Source organism: Anolis carolinensis, chromosome 3 (assembly GCF_035594765.1).
Source record: "Anolis carolinensis isolate JA03-04 chromosome 3, rAnoCar3.1.pri, whole genome shotgun sequence".
NCBI lineage: Eukaryota > Metazoa > Chordata > Lepidosauria > Squamata > Dactyloidae > Anolis > Anolis carolinensis.
In genome coordinates this window covers 275156069-275175430 of record NC_085843.1, presented here as the reverse complement: position 1 = coordinate 275175430, position 19362 = coordinate 275156069, and the positions used below count along the sequence as shown (strand labels likewise).

General features: G+C 37.4%; 1 long non-coding RNA gene across 7 annotated transcripts in view; it reads right to left on the bottom strand.

Annotated features, from left to right (window-relative positions):
• sox2 (SRY-box transcription factor 2) overlaps positions 1 to 19362 on the bottom strand; it is a 533219-nt gene that overhangs the window by 378637 nt on the left and 135220 nt on the right. The window lies entirely within an intron of this gene.

The window sequence follows — 19362 nt, the reverse complement described above, 5'->3', positions numbered from 1 at the left end:
TGTAAAGACAGGCCTTCAACAAAACAGCTACTCCTGAGATGTGTACATACACATATACATATAAATTGGAGTACAATGTGCCTCTACCACAATTTTTATCTAAACCATCATCATATGTAATCACAAGGTCAAAATAGGTATTTCAGTGCTTTTTAGTATAATGTCATTAGTTTTAGAAAACTACAATTTCAGTCTCAGCTCACATCCTCAACTTATGCACACACTACAGTAAAAACAAAGCACACAGCATTCATTTCCCAGCACTAGGTACACTTTTTCAGAAAAAAAATGAATCCTTCAAAAGGGTTAAAATGCAGATGATATGAATACGGCATCTAATCCTTAAGGCCTTGAAGCATTAAGACATATCTCTTCCTTAGGGTCCATCTCTGACCATAATCAATTTCTTCCCTTGAGAACATTAATTGTCTCTAATGATAGCTTTCCATCAATACATCCTTGATCTTAAAAGGCCTGTACAGCTCTTCCCTTTATTCAATCAAATCATCTGTACAATTGCCCTTCCTTAGTAAGATAATACCTTTTTAAGCCTTGTATTTTAAAATAAAAAAAATAAGAGGTAGAAGGAAATTCTAATGGAAGTGCCAACATTTGAGAATTAGGATGATGGCTTCCATTATCCTAAATAATGTTTGAAGATTATAGGAAGCACTATGTTTTAAAAGGTGAAAGCTAATCCACCACTTTCAAATAATTTCCCTTGACAAAAAAACTGTTGTAACATTAGCATGAATTTTGTGTGTGAGAATTGCTACAGAAGTGTATATTTAAATATCTGTATATAAAGGTTGGGGCAAAGAGGGAGAGGGGGGTAAATAATTACTATTTATAAGCAATAAATGATGAATAATTTGAGGAACTGGTAACCTTAAACACTGAGGCCTCTTACTTTTTATTCTCCACCTAAACTACCCATGTGCTGTTCATTCAAATCACTATAACAAGAAATTCCTAAAATTACTTAGTTCCATGGTAGCATCAACATTCTGTCTCTATGACCTACAAAGGGGTTTTGCTGCCCCCACCCTTTTCTTTTTCTGGTACATGCTTTTTCTAAATGGAATGTATTTCTTTTCTTTAAAAAAAAAAACCCCACATCCAACGGTTTTGTTTCCATTCAGACATAGGACACTCCCTCTGCCTCCCCCTTCCATATGTTTAACGTAGATTGCCCACCATCAATCTGTGCTTTTACCTATTGAACAGCAGCCTGCCTTCTTTTGGAGAAAGTGGACTACTATTTATAATGACTCAAGGACCTATGGAGGAAATGTGGCTGGGACAAAGGATTCAAGCTCTCCAGAATTCTTTCCTTGGTAATTTTTTACATCCAGCATGCAAACAATGTCTTTTTGATGTTATGACTACTCAGCGTTATTTCTGTGTGAATAAGGCTTTTCTATATCACTCGAGAAAATGAGTATTTGCTGTTCTGTCTGAAAATTTGAATCTATTCTTTCTATCTGAAAATCGGGCTCCTCCCTCCCTCCTCTCTCTCTCTCTCTCTCTCTCTCTCTCTCTCTCTCTCTCCCCCCCCACACACACACACACACACGATGGAAGAAGACTTCAGGAACTCCAACAATTCTAATTAAGGGCAAGTTCAAATCAATTAAAATATTTCTTCAACATTACAACAACAATAACTTTCAGCTCTCAAATAATTGTACAGATTTTGCTTTCCTCTATTGGCATAAAATAACATTCATTCACTTCTGTTATCAACCTATTGTAGTCTTTAGTTTTTGTTTTTAATAAATATATTACCAAAAAAAACCCTGTATAAATAAATGATACATATTTATGCTCAAAATATGGGAGAACGAAAGTAATATATAGGACAGGTAGATACAATCGACCTAAGAGTTACCAAACAGAAAAGAGTGCCTGTGAGAAAGAAGGAGAGAGAGTGCAGTTAACAACCCTGATAAGAGATGAAAATTGTCAGTGAGGCAGATTGAGTTTATTCAGTGTCCTGATAAGCACCTATTTGCTCTTCCACATAATGCTCTCTCAGTATTTATAAATTATCATTTAATTATGCTGGCAAGTGGTAATTGTCAAATAAAGCTCAGATAGGCATAAGCCTTCAGGCTGCACATGACAGAAAAATATCTGTTAAAGCTGGGCTGATTCACACGCTTAGGAAATCATTCCCTTTCTTCTTCATTTTTTTATCCTTGTCAACAAAATATATGAACCAGAACACTTTTGTGCTCTCTATGCATTTTAAAGTCTATTCAAATTACAGGAAAGGAGGGGAAATACTAGTTTCAGTATCTACCATCCTAAATTATTTGGCTGCTTCAAAACACCATGTTCTTTTAATAAAAGGGTGGAAAATATTAAGGAATTTGAGCATTGCACCACTTAGAATTTATGCTCAGGGTCATTTTCAGTTGATCAAATCAAGATTTGGGGACACAAGAGATTTAAAGCAAAACAATATTTTTTAAAAGTGACATTTATCCCATTAGGATAAAAAGGACAAAATCCCTTACCCTTCTGTTCAATTAATAAAACGTATTCAATCTTCTAGTATTACACATTTTAAGCATTTTTTCAAGTGTTTTCTGATGTGTTGAACATATATGCAATTACTATAATGCCCACTGCCAATGAAGTAACTTTCTGCATAAATAAGGACAAACAGATGTTTGATTAGAATTTTGAATTCCATGATTTATTTTATATTTCTTTGTGAAATACAACAAAAAAAGATGAGCTGGGGAAGAGGGCAAGGGAGAGATCCGTTTATAGCCGCAGTGCACAATTTATATGTACAATCCCAATCAAAAAAATCTAGGGCATCAAAATGAATGCTTTCAATTTCTTTAACATTATTAATGGTACTACAGGGTAAAAGCATTGAAAAGTAAGAACAGGAGTCATATTTTAAAGTTCTGCTCTTCGTTCTCCTAGTTACATCTAAATTTAGCTACAATGGCACATCTCACTGTGCTGTGTTCAGAAATAATAACAACAACCTGTGAGCCTTGTAGTGTTTTATAAGACTCCATTCAACTCAGACATATGCATGGTGATCTCAAGCTAGCTAAATGTTTCCTTCTTCTCTAAACAGGTAGAAGTTGAAACCTACCTACCTATCTACCTATTATGCCTCCCAAAATGGCAAAAAGAGCTACTAGAAAAGTAACACTCAGATTGAAAAAAACAGACATCAAATGGCTCTCTGATGGGTGGGGGGGAGAAGAACAACAGAGAGGGAACCAGTAGAGATTCTCTTTGAAAAGTTGTGTCCTCATCAAACATTTCTCTAAGCATGCATGTCCCATCAAGATCTCTAGACCAAGGCTGCCAAAAATACGGACCTCAGATCCAAGAAGTATAGGGCTTTATAAATCATAAGCAGCACTTCAAATTGGACCTGGCAAGACTGGCAGCCAGATGATAATGATGATAACAACAACAAGTTTGATTTTTTGCTCTTAGCTGTTTGTAACAACAGTTGCCCTCAGTACCGTAGTTCAGGCACCTATCACTGTAATCCAAATAACACCTATGACTGTAATCCAAATAAGATGTGATTATGGCATGTTTTAGCATAGTTGGGTTCAACATCTCCAGGATTTTACATTAGTATACTAGTTTTAACTATCCAAACTCCTTTCTGGTTACGAAACAATTTAACCAAATGGATAACTAGGTCCAAGAATTTACCCAAATTGTCAAGCTGAGTCTTGAAGTGGAATGTGATGCCCACATAACAAACATTCAATCCTTATTCCCTGGTCTGTCCTTTGACTGGTGAAGAACATTTCTATCTTGTCTTGAGGAAGATTTAACCTGTTTAGATTTTTTATCAGTATTCATTATCAGATTTATCATCAATATCAATCACTGATCCAGATTCAGAGCTCATTTAGAATTATTTGATTTATAAGTAAAGAAGAAATAGAGTTGAGTTGTAATATTAGAAATAATAACTTACAAATAACTTCTAACTTGACCCATTTTGATAACAGTTGGCAATTCTGCTTTAAATAGTGAGGAAGTATGAAGTTACTTTATTGATGTAACAAGTAGTATTCACAGTTACTTTTAAAAATTATTTTGTGGGGCACTCTAGAGGTATTTTAATACTATTATTATTAGCCTTAAAAATAAGTTTCTTCAACCGCCACCCCACTCCACCCCAATATAAATAGCAGCAAGCAGCACAAGTAATAATCCAATGAGTTGCTTTTTTCAACCAAGCATCTAGTAATGGCAATGGCTACTTTCTTAAAACTGCAGTGAGCAACAGAAATGAATAACTTTGTAGAAAGTAACTTTTCAAAGTGTTGTTCAAGCATATTGGTGGAACATACCCACAGAATCCAAATTACCTCTTCCAGTAAACAACATGCATTTGGCATATCCTATCTCCTGTACAGGTTTGCCTAGGCTCTTAGGAGCGGCCCTTCTCTATCTTACCACTATCACAAACATGATTGGTGAGGACACGAAAAAAAGTCTTTTTAGTGGCTGCCCCTCAACTCTGGGGAAGCCAGAATGCCCCCTTCCCTGTTGTCCTTCCAGTGGCATACTAAAAAAAACTTTTTATTCAGAAAGGCTTTTAAAATAGATTTTTTAAAAGAATGGGCCAGGTGTACTGCATGACCTTACAAACTGTTCTTAATAGCTTTTTTCTTATTCATTTTAATGAGATTTTAACTGAATAGCTTTGAAAATTATAACATTTAATTCTATTTTAATATTTATATTATTATATATATAATAAATATTATAATATTTATTTTGTAGGTTCTTAATTGGATAGTACTTAAGGTTGTGAGTTACTTTGGGACTTGGTCCTGAAAGAGAAGTGGGGTACAAACAAATATAATTATGATAACAACAACATATATCTGCCAAAAAAATAATCTGTCAAATAGACCAGACAGAGCCCTAAAGGATATGCTGATGGCTACAAAATAGGAGTTCTCCAGCACCACCTTCTGGACTCATTGCTTTAGGAAGCACTGGACCTACAACCAAACAATGCTATCACAGACAGGTTCCCCAGAAGGATGCAACAGTAAGTTGTATGAATAGCAATCAAGAGTTTCAGGAAAACAAAAGAGACATGCTCCTTCTTGTATTTGTTAAACTACTGTTTGTTGTTAACTGCCATCAGTCAACTTTGATTTATGGTGACCCTATGAATAAGAATCCTGCAAGTCATCCTTTCATCAACAATCCTGATCAAGTTGTGCACATTCAGGGCCATCTACCTTAGCAAGCATTGTTTTTTCTAGTGACATGTCTTTGCATGATATGGCAAAAATAGTCTGTTTAGTCATCTCGGCTTCTAGAAAGAGTTCAAACTTGATCTGCTATAGAAACCATTTATTTATCTTTTTAGCAATCCACTTTTCCAGCACTACATTTCAAATTAGTTGATTTTGTTCAAATCAGCCTTCTTCAGTGTCCAGCTTTCACAATCATACAAAGAAATGAGAAATACAATGGCATGGTTTCCTAGCACTGAAAGTCCTTGCAGAGATAATAAAATACATTAAAAACAGATACAGAAGAAATGGACTAACACAAGTGAATAACATTTTACTCACTGCATCATCACCCAATATACATTTGGAAAGGCTGGCAGTGGAGCAATGTGAACTGGGAGGCCAACCCTACTTGGCTTTTGTGGGCAACTACTCAAAAATACCTATATACTATTTCTACTTGATATATTTAGTATAGTTTGTTTTCTCTGACATTTCAAATAAATTAATGACTGCAAATGCAGTACCTTCACATGGTCTGAACTAAGATTTATGTCTGAGGATCTTGAATGAATGGATTTAAACTTATACATGTTTTTAAATTTTGTATAATGTGTTTTTACTCTGTATTGTTATTTGATTTGTATGAGCTGCTGTTTTTAATGTATTGTTTGGGGCATTGAATTTATGTAAGCCGCCTTGAATCCCCTCGGGTGAGAAAGGCGGGGCAAAATGCTGTAAATAAATAAATAAATAAATTTTGACATAATATCACAAGCCACAACTATCTTCAGGCAAACAGAGAGGCAGAGAGTATACTGCAGACTGGGAAAAATGAACTCGAGAGAGAATGATCTTATATTGCTTTTTTCAGTAATAGATCATCACCACTAATACCTGCTGTATATAGCCCAGCAGAATTGTTAATGGAAAGATACATCAGAACAACCATCTGAACTCTTGAAAAGAATCTCATTCCAAAGTGTCCTGAACTGGGAAAAGTTGCAGCTTTAGATGAAAGAAAGCTAGGAACATTTCTATAACCAATACAATTCAGTATAAGAACATTTAGAGCCAGGAAAGCAATCACACTCGATAGAGAAAAAACATGACAAGACTCCAGCTATTGTAAAAAAAAATAATAATAATAGCAGTTGGATCTATCAAGACCAAATGTACAATAGAATAATTAATAGAAGCTGACATCTTCCAATTTCTAAAAAAGTAAAATCACTACTACACAAGTCCATGTACTAAGAACATGCTTGAATTGAATTAATGGGAGAAATTAATTTGGTGCATACTTTACTTTATTTTTGAATCAATATACAAACCAAAATACTATTACCCTTTCAAATTTCCTCTCCAAATTTTGCTAAAGTTTTTTTTGATGAAAATTCATACAAAAATGTATAATAGTAGGGAAAAATGCACATAAGAATGCATATATTGTATGAATGACATTCTCATATAATCTACTATATTAGAAAAATCACCTGCAAACACAGTCAGCATCCAAGTGAGGCCTTGTACTAACAAAAATCCATCAGCAAACCATGGAGGAAGCTATTTCCTCCCCGTTTTCCTATACAACATGCAACTTCATGTAACAGGATACTCTCTTTTACTCCCTTCTACTTCCAGCTTTCTGCACCCTACAAAAGTGAAGATGCACCGGGTTACATAGGAGATGGCATCTGGTCCTCTGGGTTTTGCTGGCAGAATTCTTCCATCAACATGACCATTGGTAATGTGTTCTTTGGATACAACTGCATACTAAAAATTATGTATTAGAAGGAAATGGGTGCAAAAGTCACACAATTTTTCATGTAATAGTTTAAAATATCCTCAAAAGGAGACAAGTTTAACATTTAAAAATTACAGTTAGAGAAAAATTAATATCCACATCAATGTCTGCATAGTTGTCCTGTAAGACTGTCATAATATTAGTGACTATCAGATTGTCATTTGCTCTGGGTAAATTATTCGGAAATCTTTGAGATTTAGAGATAACTGAATGAACACGTGATTTGGAACATCCTTTATTTTATTGCTCCCCCGCCCCCACTTCTTTACACAAGCCATGAGTATTCTTTTCAGATGTGAAACCAACATGTGCTACTAGTGATCGATCCGCATATATATATACACAGATTCATACACATAAGCTTCTTTTTCCTCTCACATAAACCTAATCAGAATTGTTATTTCCCTGACACAATTAATAGCACATCAACAGAAATCCCACCAGCTAAAGCATCTGGTTGGAATGAAGAGTTTCCAGTTGACTACACTATTCGTGTTTTCTGGAGACAATAACATGTCTGTCTTTCTGTATGATGTATCTTCTTGGCCTTCTATAATAACACCCAAGTCCAGCGAAATACATAACAAATCACAGCCTTTCTTTGAAAGTTGTGACCAATTTTCATCAATGTGCCATAGATTCCACTTGGCTGTAAAATATGACACCAGTTGGCTTTTTCTTTCCCTTCACCAGCTGTCTGCTTGTGCTCTCTGATGCATCGCTCAACTTCTGTTCCACAATTCCATTAAGACCTATCACTTTTGCCCCAGTAAGTAAGCAGAATATATAGCCTAAAGTCAGATCTGAGAGCTGACTAACCACTGACCTATTATGAACAATGAGTCTTCTTCTCTAAAGGAAGGCCTCATCAGGATTAGTGGCTTTTGATGAGGTAATCAAATATGCGTTTTTTGCGGCCAAAATGCTGCCATGCTGGCAAAATGATCTTGCTGGGAGGCAGGCTATAAGCTTCACTACCAGGAAATGGACAATGACAGATAGCTTGCATTTACATTTCACATACCTTTAATTGCTACCAGAGAAAGAGACATGCCAAATACTGACACAACAGATTCTTCAAAACAACTAATGTATTCGTGTTTAGCTTTATTTGTCCAAGCTGCAAATAACAGTGCTCTGCTCCCCGTTCCTAATTACCCAATTGTTTCAGTGTAGTTTTTAAAGAGGATTTTGACAACTGATGTCCTTTTAGCTTTTCATAGTTATTTAAGTACACATTCTCAATTCACAATTTTTATTCTTTTAATTAAGAAATCTGTAAGTTTTGTTTATTTATATCCCAAGAATCTGAAAAATGCATTTAAAATGCAGGCATTTTAAAATTGTTTTTAAGAACAAAGCACTCTCTCACACACATATGATGTCCTTTTAGTTATTTAAGTATACATTCTCAATTCACATTTTTGTTCTTTTAATTAAGACATCTGAAAGTTTTGATTATTTTATACCTTTTCGAAGAAAATGAAAACAATTAAAACAATTTAAAGAAAAAAGCTCTCTCTCTCTCACACACACACACACATAAACACAATATAAATGTATATAACTCTTTGCCAATAAGCATGTGTTTTTAAACTAAAAAAGTTGCATGTAGGAGACAAAGTAATGACAGCTCTTTTTATTAAAATGCAAATTCTATTTTAAAAGCAAGTTCCTCAATATAGCTCTTTTAAAGGTAAACAAGATTTATTTATTTATTTTATGAAAAACATACCACAAAATACTCAAATTTTAGATGCTCCAATAAAGAAGTACTGCTGAATTTTTATAATTGGATTATATAAGAGGGTTACATTTGCATTTTGGAGACTGTAAATGGAACTGAATTGATGCATATTTATTACTGATTTACTGTCAATGATGATTCCCTCCCACTTTGTCCAATCAACCCCACTTTTGCTGGCTGGACCGCTTAGCACAGGATATATAGCGAAGCAAAAGTAAAATCTTGAAATATCACATCTTGAACAGAAAAATAATCATAAACCCATTTTACACAGAGACAGGCGCCAAAACATCTACAGGTCTTTCTTTGACTAGCTTTAACGTTTGTCTTGCATATACAAAAATTGGGGTCATTCAGTCATGAATTGTAATCATCAGATCCACCAGAACTATGACTTTAATTCTAAAAAAAAACAGCTCCTGCTCCTGATTCTTTAAATGAACAGGAACCCTAACTACAGAAATTAAGCAACTTAATAACATCTCCCTCCCCCCCCCCCAATATTCATATTAATAATTTTAAGTTGTATAATACACATTACTTTTTATTATTTAAAATAAAGCCAACATGGTGTCACAGATTAAAAAATGAAAATAAATGTCATGAGAAAGAACTCAACAAATACAAAACTGAAAAAGTGCAATAGTAGAAAAAAACAGACATATTTGTCGTCGAGCAAGAAAATATATGTATAGCAATAACAAAGGAATGAACAGTAGTGTTAAAGTATAAAAAGTGAGACAGATAAAACAAAAACTGTGTGGCAAAAACACAATTTTGCCTGGCATGAAAGAGAAGCTCTCTAGGAAAGATGTTCCATAAAGCTTGTACAACTCTCAAAAAGTTCCAATGACTGGTAGAAGTCCATTGTACCTCATTCAGAAGCAACACTTGGACTAAAGGCTCAGATACTGAAGGGTGCTGACATGGACATTTTCATGACACAGCACTTTATGAAACCTGTCCCTGCTGGTTTGCTTTTAATTACTCTGATTTTATCTGCTTGGATTTTAATGTATTGTCCATTATTTTATTTTGTGTATCGTTGGAATGTTTTAAGTTTTTGTCAAATATGTTGTGTTATTGTTTTGGGCTTGTCCCTGTTGTGAGCCGCCCCAAGTCCCTTCGGGGAGATGGGGCGGTATATAAAAATAAAGATGATGATGATGATGATGATGATGATTATTATTATTATTATTATTATTATGGACACATATATAGGAGATAGAACTTTTAATCTATTTTAATATTTTTAATCAATATTTGTATGTATGTATTTTTATCCTTTTTTATCTTGTAAATCGCCTAGAGCATCGTGGATGGAGGGCGATTAATAAGTAATTAAATGATGATGATGATGATGAAGATGATAGTCCTTCATCTGCTCTGATGAAGTATCCTAACAAAGAGAGAAAGACATTGAGAAAGCATCACCTGCTTAGTTTCAACATCTCATATTTCTATTAAATGTGTGCCAGCCCTGACAACTTCATACATTGTGGCTCAGAAAGCTTTCATGATTGCTGTGGGAGATGCCCAAGAAATCACATGACATTATTCTAAAAGTAAAACAAAAGGAATGAAATTATGACAAGTATAGGCTGAGTATCTCTTATTTGAAATGCTTTGGTCCAGAAGTGTTTGGGATTCTAGATTTTTTTTAAAAAAAATGTAATACTTGCACTAATATGACAAATATACACAATGAGATATCTTGAAGATGAAACCAAATCTAAACAAGGAATTCATTTGTTTCACATACACTTTATATACATACCCCAAAAGCAATTTTACACAATATTTTAATACTTATGTGATTGAAACAAAGTTTGTGGATACTGAACCATGAGAAAGTAGAGGTGCCACTATCTCAGTTACCCATGTGGATATTTTTTGACTTTGGAGTATTTTGGATTTTGGAATGCCAGGTAAGGAATGCTCAGCCTTTACAAATACAGTAGAGTCTCGCTTATCCAACATAAACGGGCTGGCAGAATGTTGGATAAGCGAATATGTTGTATAATAAGGAGAGATTAAGGAAAAGCCTATTAAACATCAAATTAGGTTATGATTTTACAAATTAAGCATCAAAACATCATGTTATACAATAAATTTGACAGAAAAAGTAGTTCAATACTCAGTAATGCTATGTAGTAATTACTGTATTTATGAATTTAGCACCAAAATATCATGATGTATTGAAAACATTGACTACAAAAATGCATTGGATAATGCAGAATGTTGGATAGGTGAGACTCTACTGTACCACACATATACCAGAGACATACCATCCCAATATTGGCAAAAGCCATTTCGGAAGAGTCTAAAAACTTGGCTTTTCACTCAGACCTTTGGTTAAGATCATCTTTTTCCCATCACAATTATTATGCTCCTCAACCTTTTGCACTGGTCGCTCTTTCCGATTCCTGATTGATTGATATTACTCAGAACTCCTCCCTACCGTACCTAATGTGACCTTAAATGATTCTAATGCACTTTATCTATTTATGAATCTGTTACCCATAATGTGCACCGTACACTTTGCTTATCCACTATTGCAACCTCATTGTTTTTAACCTGATGTTTTAATTCTGCGTTGTGTTTTTTAACTTATTGTGTATATTTTTTATTGGTTTTGTTTTTGTCCTGATGTTTTATATTTTATCATTGTTTGTATTTAGATTTTGCTGTAAGCCGCCCCGAATCCCCTAATACAAATAAACTTATTATTATTATTATTATTATTATTATTATTATTATTATTATTCTGTCCTTCAGAAGCAATCCAGAAACTAGACGTGCATTTTGTCACCAGAACAGCTCACGCTCCTCAACTCCATTTTGGTATGTTTGGAGTAAATGCTTCTCAGATGCAATAACATAATCCTCTATCTTTATCCATCCTAGTATCTCTATTAGAAGAAGCAATGCAAATGCCAAATTTCCCTGCCCATTATCTTCATCCACTTTGAGTCTCTTTGTAGAGAGAAAAAGCAGAGTATAAATAAACATAAAAATAAACATAATAATAATATGCTGCTGGCAGCAAAACATCAATATCATACATGCAGCAATATGTAGGCGAAGATATCAGATCTTGTATACCATTTTTTTAAAAGATGACATAATAATCCATAGAGTTAAGTGCAAGCAATATAGCTGCAAAAGCTTAAATGAAAGAAGAACTTATGAATTAGTTATGATCTCTCAACCTTAAAGGAATGCCATGTTAGGCTCTCTCTAAACAAACTCTTATTGCGTCTTAGAATCAACTTCATGACACACAGCAATAAGAAATTAAAAATTACAGTAGAGTTTCACTTATCCAACATAAACGGGCCGGCAGAACATTGGATAAGCAAAAATGTTGGATAATAAGGAGGGATTAAGGAAAAGCCTATTAAAATAAATTAAATATATCAAACATCAAATTACGTTATGATTTTACAAATTGAGCACCAAAAACATGATGTTTTACAACAAATCAACAGAAAAAACCGTCCAAAACACGGTAATGTTATGTAGTAATTACTGTATTTATGAATTTAGTACCAAAACATTGCAATATATTGAAAACATTGACAAAAAAACATTGGCTACTAACGCATTGACTACAAATAAAGATAGAATTGCATGAAATGAATTTACAGTAGCAACACTGTTGGAAATTAAATCCATAAAAAATTCAATCCTTGCTGCCTAGAGAAACAGCTGTAGACTGGGGCAGGAGGCAAACTGCGTTGGATAATCCAGAATGTTAGATAAGCAAATGTTGGATATGTGAGACTCTACTGTATTAGGAAAGCTGAGAACAAAGAACATGGCATTATCTGCTTTTAAGCTTTTGATGCGCTTTATAGAAAATTTGAGCAATTGACAAATATGCTTTTATTATAATAATACTAAAATAATAAAACTTTATTTATATTCTGCCCTATCTTCCCAGGGGTTATTTTTAAAAAAACCAATTTGTCCCCTTCCAAAAAAACAATGGGCAATCCTTTGGTTTCTTTCCAATTCTGAAGCCTGGTATCTTTTTGGATAGTTTACCAGAATAGATCTAAGCCTTTGTTACAAAATACACTGTAGTTGCTAGAACTTCAACTTAACATATTTAAGAAATATTCTTCTGTCTTTACAATCTGCCACAAACTCTCCAAGCAATCTCAAATCATACAGCTGTGTCCTCTTAATAATACCATCTGTATATAATTTATGTTAGAACATCTATTCTATACATAAAAGTGTTTTGGGGTCTTCTTGGAAGCACAAAGCTCCCTTTCTAGTATAAAGAACCCCTGAAGTAGTTTTACTAATGGTTTTTAAAAGCATCACTGATCATCTAAAGGCTTATCTGCTCATTATGGCTGACGTGTCATTCCAGAATTTTGTTCGTAGAGCTGGTCTGGTGATCCTCCAAAGCCTATCTCCTTCTTCAAAAAAACCTCACTACTATATCCATAAAACTGGTCTGCTAATTTTCTGAAGCTTGAGCTGCATATGGGTGGCCAAAGTTAACCAGCTGAGAAAGATTCATACTACTTGTCACACTGTGTTACACATACTTAATAATAACTGAAATTAAGAGGACGCATTGCACCTAAGTTTCCACTGCTCTGTGTATTATTTATTCTGCTGCCCAGTTTTCATTTCATTTGCTTATTTTTACTACATGTACTACAGTATTTATAATAAAACTCGCTTTTCACTGATAACCGCATAGGCCAGTCTTCATGCTTATAATTGGCATGTACTTTCCTAATATGGGCCCCCAGTGGCACAGTGTGTTAAAGCGCTGAGCTGCTGCACTTATGGACCAAAAGGTCGCAGGTTCGAATCTGGGAGCGGAATGGGCGCCCGCTGTTAGCCCCAGCTTCTGCCAACCTAGCAGTTCGAAAACATGCCAATGTGAGTAGATCAATAGGTACCGCTCCGGCGGGAAGGTAATGGTGCTCCATGCAGTCATGCCAACCACATGACCTTGGAGGCATCTACGGACAATGCCGGCTCTTCGGCTTAGAAATGGAGATGAGCACCAACCCCCAGAGTCGGACACGACTGGACTTAATGTCAGGGGAAACCTTTACCTTTTACCTTTACATTTTTTTCCTAATAACATTCAGACGCAGTTGTATTGGCTATAAAGCAAAATACAACAAAACCCAAAATTCACAAAAGAGTGATACCTTTATTGACCAAAAATTGATTTCCAGTTGCCAGAGGACTACTCAGCTCATGTGATCAGTCTAGTTTGGGGCAAATGAATGTTCAATAATATTCTGAATAAGCAGCAATGAATATGAAAGCTGCCTGCCACAAAGTACTGAGGATTATCTTCATGCAAATGGATATGAGAAAAGAGAAGAGATTGTTATGATTGAATAAAGACACTTGAGTTTGCTTATACAGAAAATCTTATGTTTTTCCCATGTAGCTATATGGGAAGAGGTGTTCACATGGATTCTCACAGGTGAGAAGGACTATTAACCCCTCTTCTTTCTTCCTCTAAGCTCCTGTCTTGTGATTTGTCCTGCTTTAATTGGTGAAAAAATGGATGGTGAAAACGACAAGCTGACATATACATGAAAACATTACCGGTATATGGAAAAATGAGTTTCCAGCACTGTGGTAGGAAACCCCAGTGGCACAGTGGGTTAAACCCTTGTGCAGGCAGGACTGCTGACTTGAAGGTTGGGTTGGTGACTTGAAGGTTGCAGGTTCGAATCCAGGGAGAGCCCCAATGAGCTCCCTCTATCAGCTCCAGCTTCATGTCAGACATGAGAGAAGCCTCCCACAAAGATGGTAAAAACATCAAAACATCCGGGCATCCCCTGAGCAACATCCTTACAGATGGCCAATTCTCTCACACCAGAAGTGACTTGCAGTTTCTCAAGTTACTCCTGACACGAAAAAAGCACTGTGGTATGTTAAATAAATTATAACCTAAGTGTTAAATAAATATTGATCAGTGCTATTTCTGGGCTTTCATTTCTGATCGTATCTAAATTTAGACTTTCAGAAGAATCTCCTACTGCTTTAATGGGAACACCCTCCCCCCCCCCCCAAAAAAAAAAAAACAACTGGGCTATATTAGGCTCATTCTTTACATTGGGACAAGTATTTTATTGTCTTTTGAGGAGTGAACAATAGTTTGTGTAATTCATTCAATGTAGAGAGTTCCTCGTTCATAATTCCTTACATCTCTCTCTGGTAATTCATAATTCTCTCCTTTGGTCCTTTTTTCTTTCAGGAGGGGGGCTGTGTCACTGTTGTCTAATTATGCAAATTATGCAAACACTAAATCTTACACTGAAGGAGAAAATGTTAACATACATTGAAAAACTCAAATGCTTAGAACTATAATCTGTATGATAAAATGTATTACTCTGTTTAAAAGGATTGTTTTACAGAAGCAATTAACAATCAGCAATCATATAGTTCAGACCGGTGTTTTGATGCCATCTGTTGGAATAAGGTTTTTTACTCCCTAGAATGAAGCTATAATTTTCTGTTTATGATTTCATTGCATACAGTAGACCAGCTACTGAAAAGGGAAGAAAGGACGTTTGACTATACATTTTATTTTCTTTCTTTTTAAAAATGCTTATACAGTCATTCCATTTGTTACTGTTTATTTTTAAATTTAAATAAATAAATAGTGTTGGGAGATTTAGGATGCAGACCAAATAGCTATGCTTCCATGCAGTCTATTCACAGTGGAGTTTGAGGGAACTGAGGAACCTTAACTAAATTAATGAAGACCAAAGCAGTGCTGATTAGATTGCATACTTAGGACAGAGTCCAAGAAATTTACTTTTTTTTTAACCTTTGAATATTGAGAACAAACCTCATTAAGCCAATATAATTTATGATGCATCTAAAACATTGTTTGATCAATCCAGAGAAATTAGGCTTGACCTTTATAATACATCCAGGGCCATAGCCAGAAAAAAAAAATTGGGGTTGGGATTTGAAAATTTGGGGGGAGGTGGGTTTAAACCCCTATCCCCCCCCCCCCCCCCCCGGGCTACAGGCCTGTTAATATCTGCTTGAGATAGTGCCTGGAGGGACCCTTAATGTTTTGCATCTCATAGGCTTAGCATGGGGATTTGGTTAACCAGTTAAAAATTCATGAGTAAACCAGGTTTTTTTTAACCTGAAAAATTTCAGGGGGGGGGGGTTGAACCCCTAACCCCCCCCGACTCAAGCCCCTGCATCAGCTCTCCTAGTAAATGGTGATAAAAATACATGACATATGGTTACAAATCCCACCGAACCCCCCTCCCCTTGTTGATGGAATATTTATTAATAATTTCTATAATGAGCTACAATGTTATCTCAAAATACTTGTAATAATAGTAAGATAGGTTTAAACTTTAGATTTTCATCAGAAGGGACATGACTTGTCAATCATAGGGGCAGTATGCAGTGGAGTCTGATCTACTGCCACATGAGGAATACTGGCCTGCATCCTAACTTAAACTAGCCAATGATGTGGCACACTTTTCCCCTAGAGCAAAGTCAATATGGAGGCTGAATACTGAACCAACGTAAGAGACTATTTTTCAATTTGGTTAGACCTGAAGTGGGAGAAGTGCTGAATTCAAGGTCCTTTTTAGCCCATCATGGCCTATAGCGTTCCCTCCCCGCCCGCAATTGTTACTTTTTTCAATTCTTTATGCTAAATATGGGCCTTATGTTTTTTATTTTAGCTAATTGGTTAAAATGGCGCAATTGCATTCTTTTTGGCTTCCCGGGCCAAGTTTTTTTCAACAGGATTTACATGTAAGCCTGAAAGGAGTCTTTTTTTCTCAACAGAAAATGAACTAGAAGTCGTCGTGAGGCGGGAGGTTAAAGAACCCCAGGAAATACCATATATGGGCAGAGATGGCGACGGCTAGCGACCCGGGTGCATAAACTCACAGAAACATGTGATTTCTGGGAAATCATGTGTTTCTGAAGAAATGAAAGCTAAAGATAAACAAACAGCGCCTGCGCACGCAGGCGCTCTGAATGATTGTGAACACGGCACAGAAAGAGTGCGGCCAGACCGCTGGTCAGCGCTGATTGGGTCCAAGTCAGGCAGCGTCACAACTCTAAGCCAATGAATTTGCTTGTGGGCGGGCATAACCCGAACCCTGTAGTGTGTATAAATATTTACTCAGCCCGCCGCTGGGGGTTCTCCCTGGGAAAAGCACTTATTTTGTGCGAGGGGGAACCCTAGTGGCCACTAGCCAAATAAAACTGCTTTCTTGGAATTACTCCAGTTGTCCGTCTCCAATCCCTCCACTGCGCTCAACAAGGACCGTAGCACAAAGGTTCCGCTACATTTTCTGGTGACCCCGACGTGATTTCCTATAAGACGGGCCAGGAGGTTGGAGACGGATCCCGTTGGCGGGACGGCCCCAACTCAGCGGTGGGGGCCGGAGGCAACTACCGTGAGACGAGAAGGGGCCCCTGAATATTGCAAGACCGGCTGCGGTGCTTGCCTCTGATGCCAACGCCGACTGACGGTGGGAGCTGCAACACCAGCGAGGTTCCATAGAAACCAGCCAGGAGGGAAAAGGATCCAGGGAAAAGTCCAGGGGCGAAGGTTGGTCCGACGTCTACAGAAATCTGGCAAATATAGTGGTTGCATGAGACATTAAGGGAACACCGGCGCCGGGAGGGACACAAAAAAAGTTCCCAGGGAGGTAGAAAGGGGCTCTGTCTTGTGTTTCCTGACGCATGCCGTTGAGCGTCCGGGTGCCCAGGCCAAGGCAGTCCCCTCTATTAGGCAGGATGGGAGGGAAAAATTCAAAGAGCTCCACTTCCTTACAATGCATCTTAGATAATTTTGGCTCTTTTGCTATCAGAGCCGTAGCAGGCAATCCAAGGGACCTGAGAGATTATAGACTGAGGAATTTGTGTCAGGGAGAATGGCCAGAGTTTGGGTTAGGTTGGCAAGTAGAAGGGACGTGGGATCTGAAACTGATCCGAACAGTGGAAGAATATTGTGCTGTGAATCATCCGAACCAGTGGGTCTATATTGCTACTTGGGAACGGGTAGTTAGAGAAGATCCAGGTTGGGTTCGACAGTGCAGGAATGGCAAATGTATGGTGGTGAAGAAGGAAGGGAAAAAGAAGGAAGTTTTCCAATCCAACGAGGAGGACTACCCAGATTTACAGTTGAGTGTACAGGCTAGACAACAGGAATTATTGCCGCCACCCTTGCCACCGCCCCCACCCCAGGGAACAGCCCCCGGTGCACCTACACTAGGAACGAGACCCCCACCCTACTCTCCAGAGTCAACCGAAGCAGCCAAGAAACACTATCCTAGCCTAGAAAAATATCAGGAGGAAACAAAGGAAAAGAAGAGGTCACAACGGATGCCCAGTGATGCTTCTCCGGCACAAACTCGGAGACATGGAGCTCCGGTGTGGCCTGGTGATTCACCGACCGGACCGGCCCTCCAGATGCCCTTGAGAACGGTGCCTGTGATAAACAACAGGAATGAGATAGTTCAAGCATACCAGGTAGTGCCTTTCAGTAGTAGTGACATTTTGAATTGGAAAAATAATACTCCACCTTATAGTGAAGAACCCCAAGCTATGGCTAGGCTATTGGAAGGGATTATGGCAACCCATAATCCCACCTGGCAAGATTGCAGACAATTGTTGAATATGTTGTTCACATCAGAAGAGAGAAGAGCAGTGTTGAATAATGGGGTAGCCATAGCCCAGGTTGGGGCCCCACAAGATGGTGATGCAGCCGAGTGGGGAGCACAGAGGTTTCCTGTGGAAATAGATCCCCAATGGGACACCGCAGAAGAAGGACATTTGCAGAGACTGAAAGGATTCCAGCATATATTGGTAGAAGCGGTAAAGAGGGGCCCGCCGCAACCCGTCAACATTATAAAAATTCAGGGAGTGGTACAGGAAAAATCTGAGTCACCAACAGCCTTTTTGGAAAGGCTGGAGGCAGCATATAGAAAGTATAGCCCGTATAATTTGGAGGATGAAAACGGTAGGAGGGCGATTCAACAGTCTTTTATCAGTCAAGCGGCTCCTGACATCCGGAGAAAGATTCAAAAGCAACCAGGATTTCTAGGAAAGACTATGAATGAATTGTTGGCACTCGCAGATCAAGTTTATATGGCAAGGGACCAGGTAGAAGAAGAGAAGAAGGACAGGAAGAAGAAGCAGGAATACCAAGCATTACTCACCATGATGGAACAGAGGGCAAGTGGACAGAGAGGAAGAGGAGGATATGCCAGAGGGGGACAAGGAGGAAGAAGAGGGCCCCCTCGGAGGTTAGGTCGAGACCAATGTGCTAAATGTAAGAAGTTTGGACACTGGAAAGGTGAATGCCCAGAAGGAAGAGAAGGAAGTCAGGAAGGACTGAGAGAAAGAGGAAGGCCTGAGAGAGGAAGAAACCCAGGAAGGGGAAGAGGACGTGGAAACTACGTACCTTTTCCTGCGAGAGAGGTGATAGCTGCAGCAGCTGTGATGGAAGAAGAATGGGAAGATATGGATGGAGGAGAGGAATGAGGAAGCCAGGCTCTTGTTTTGTT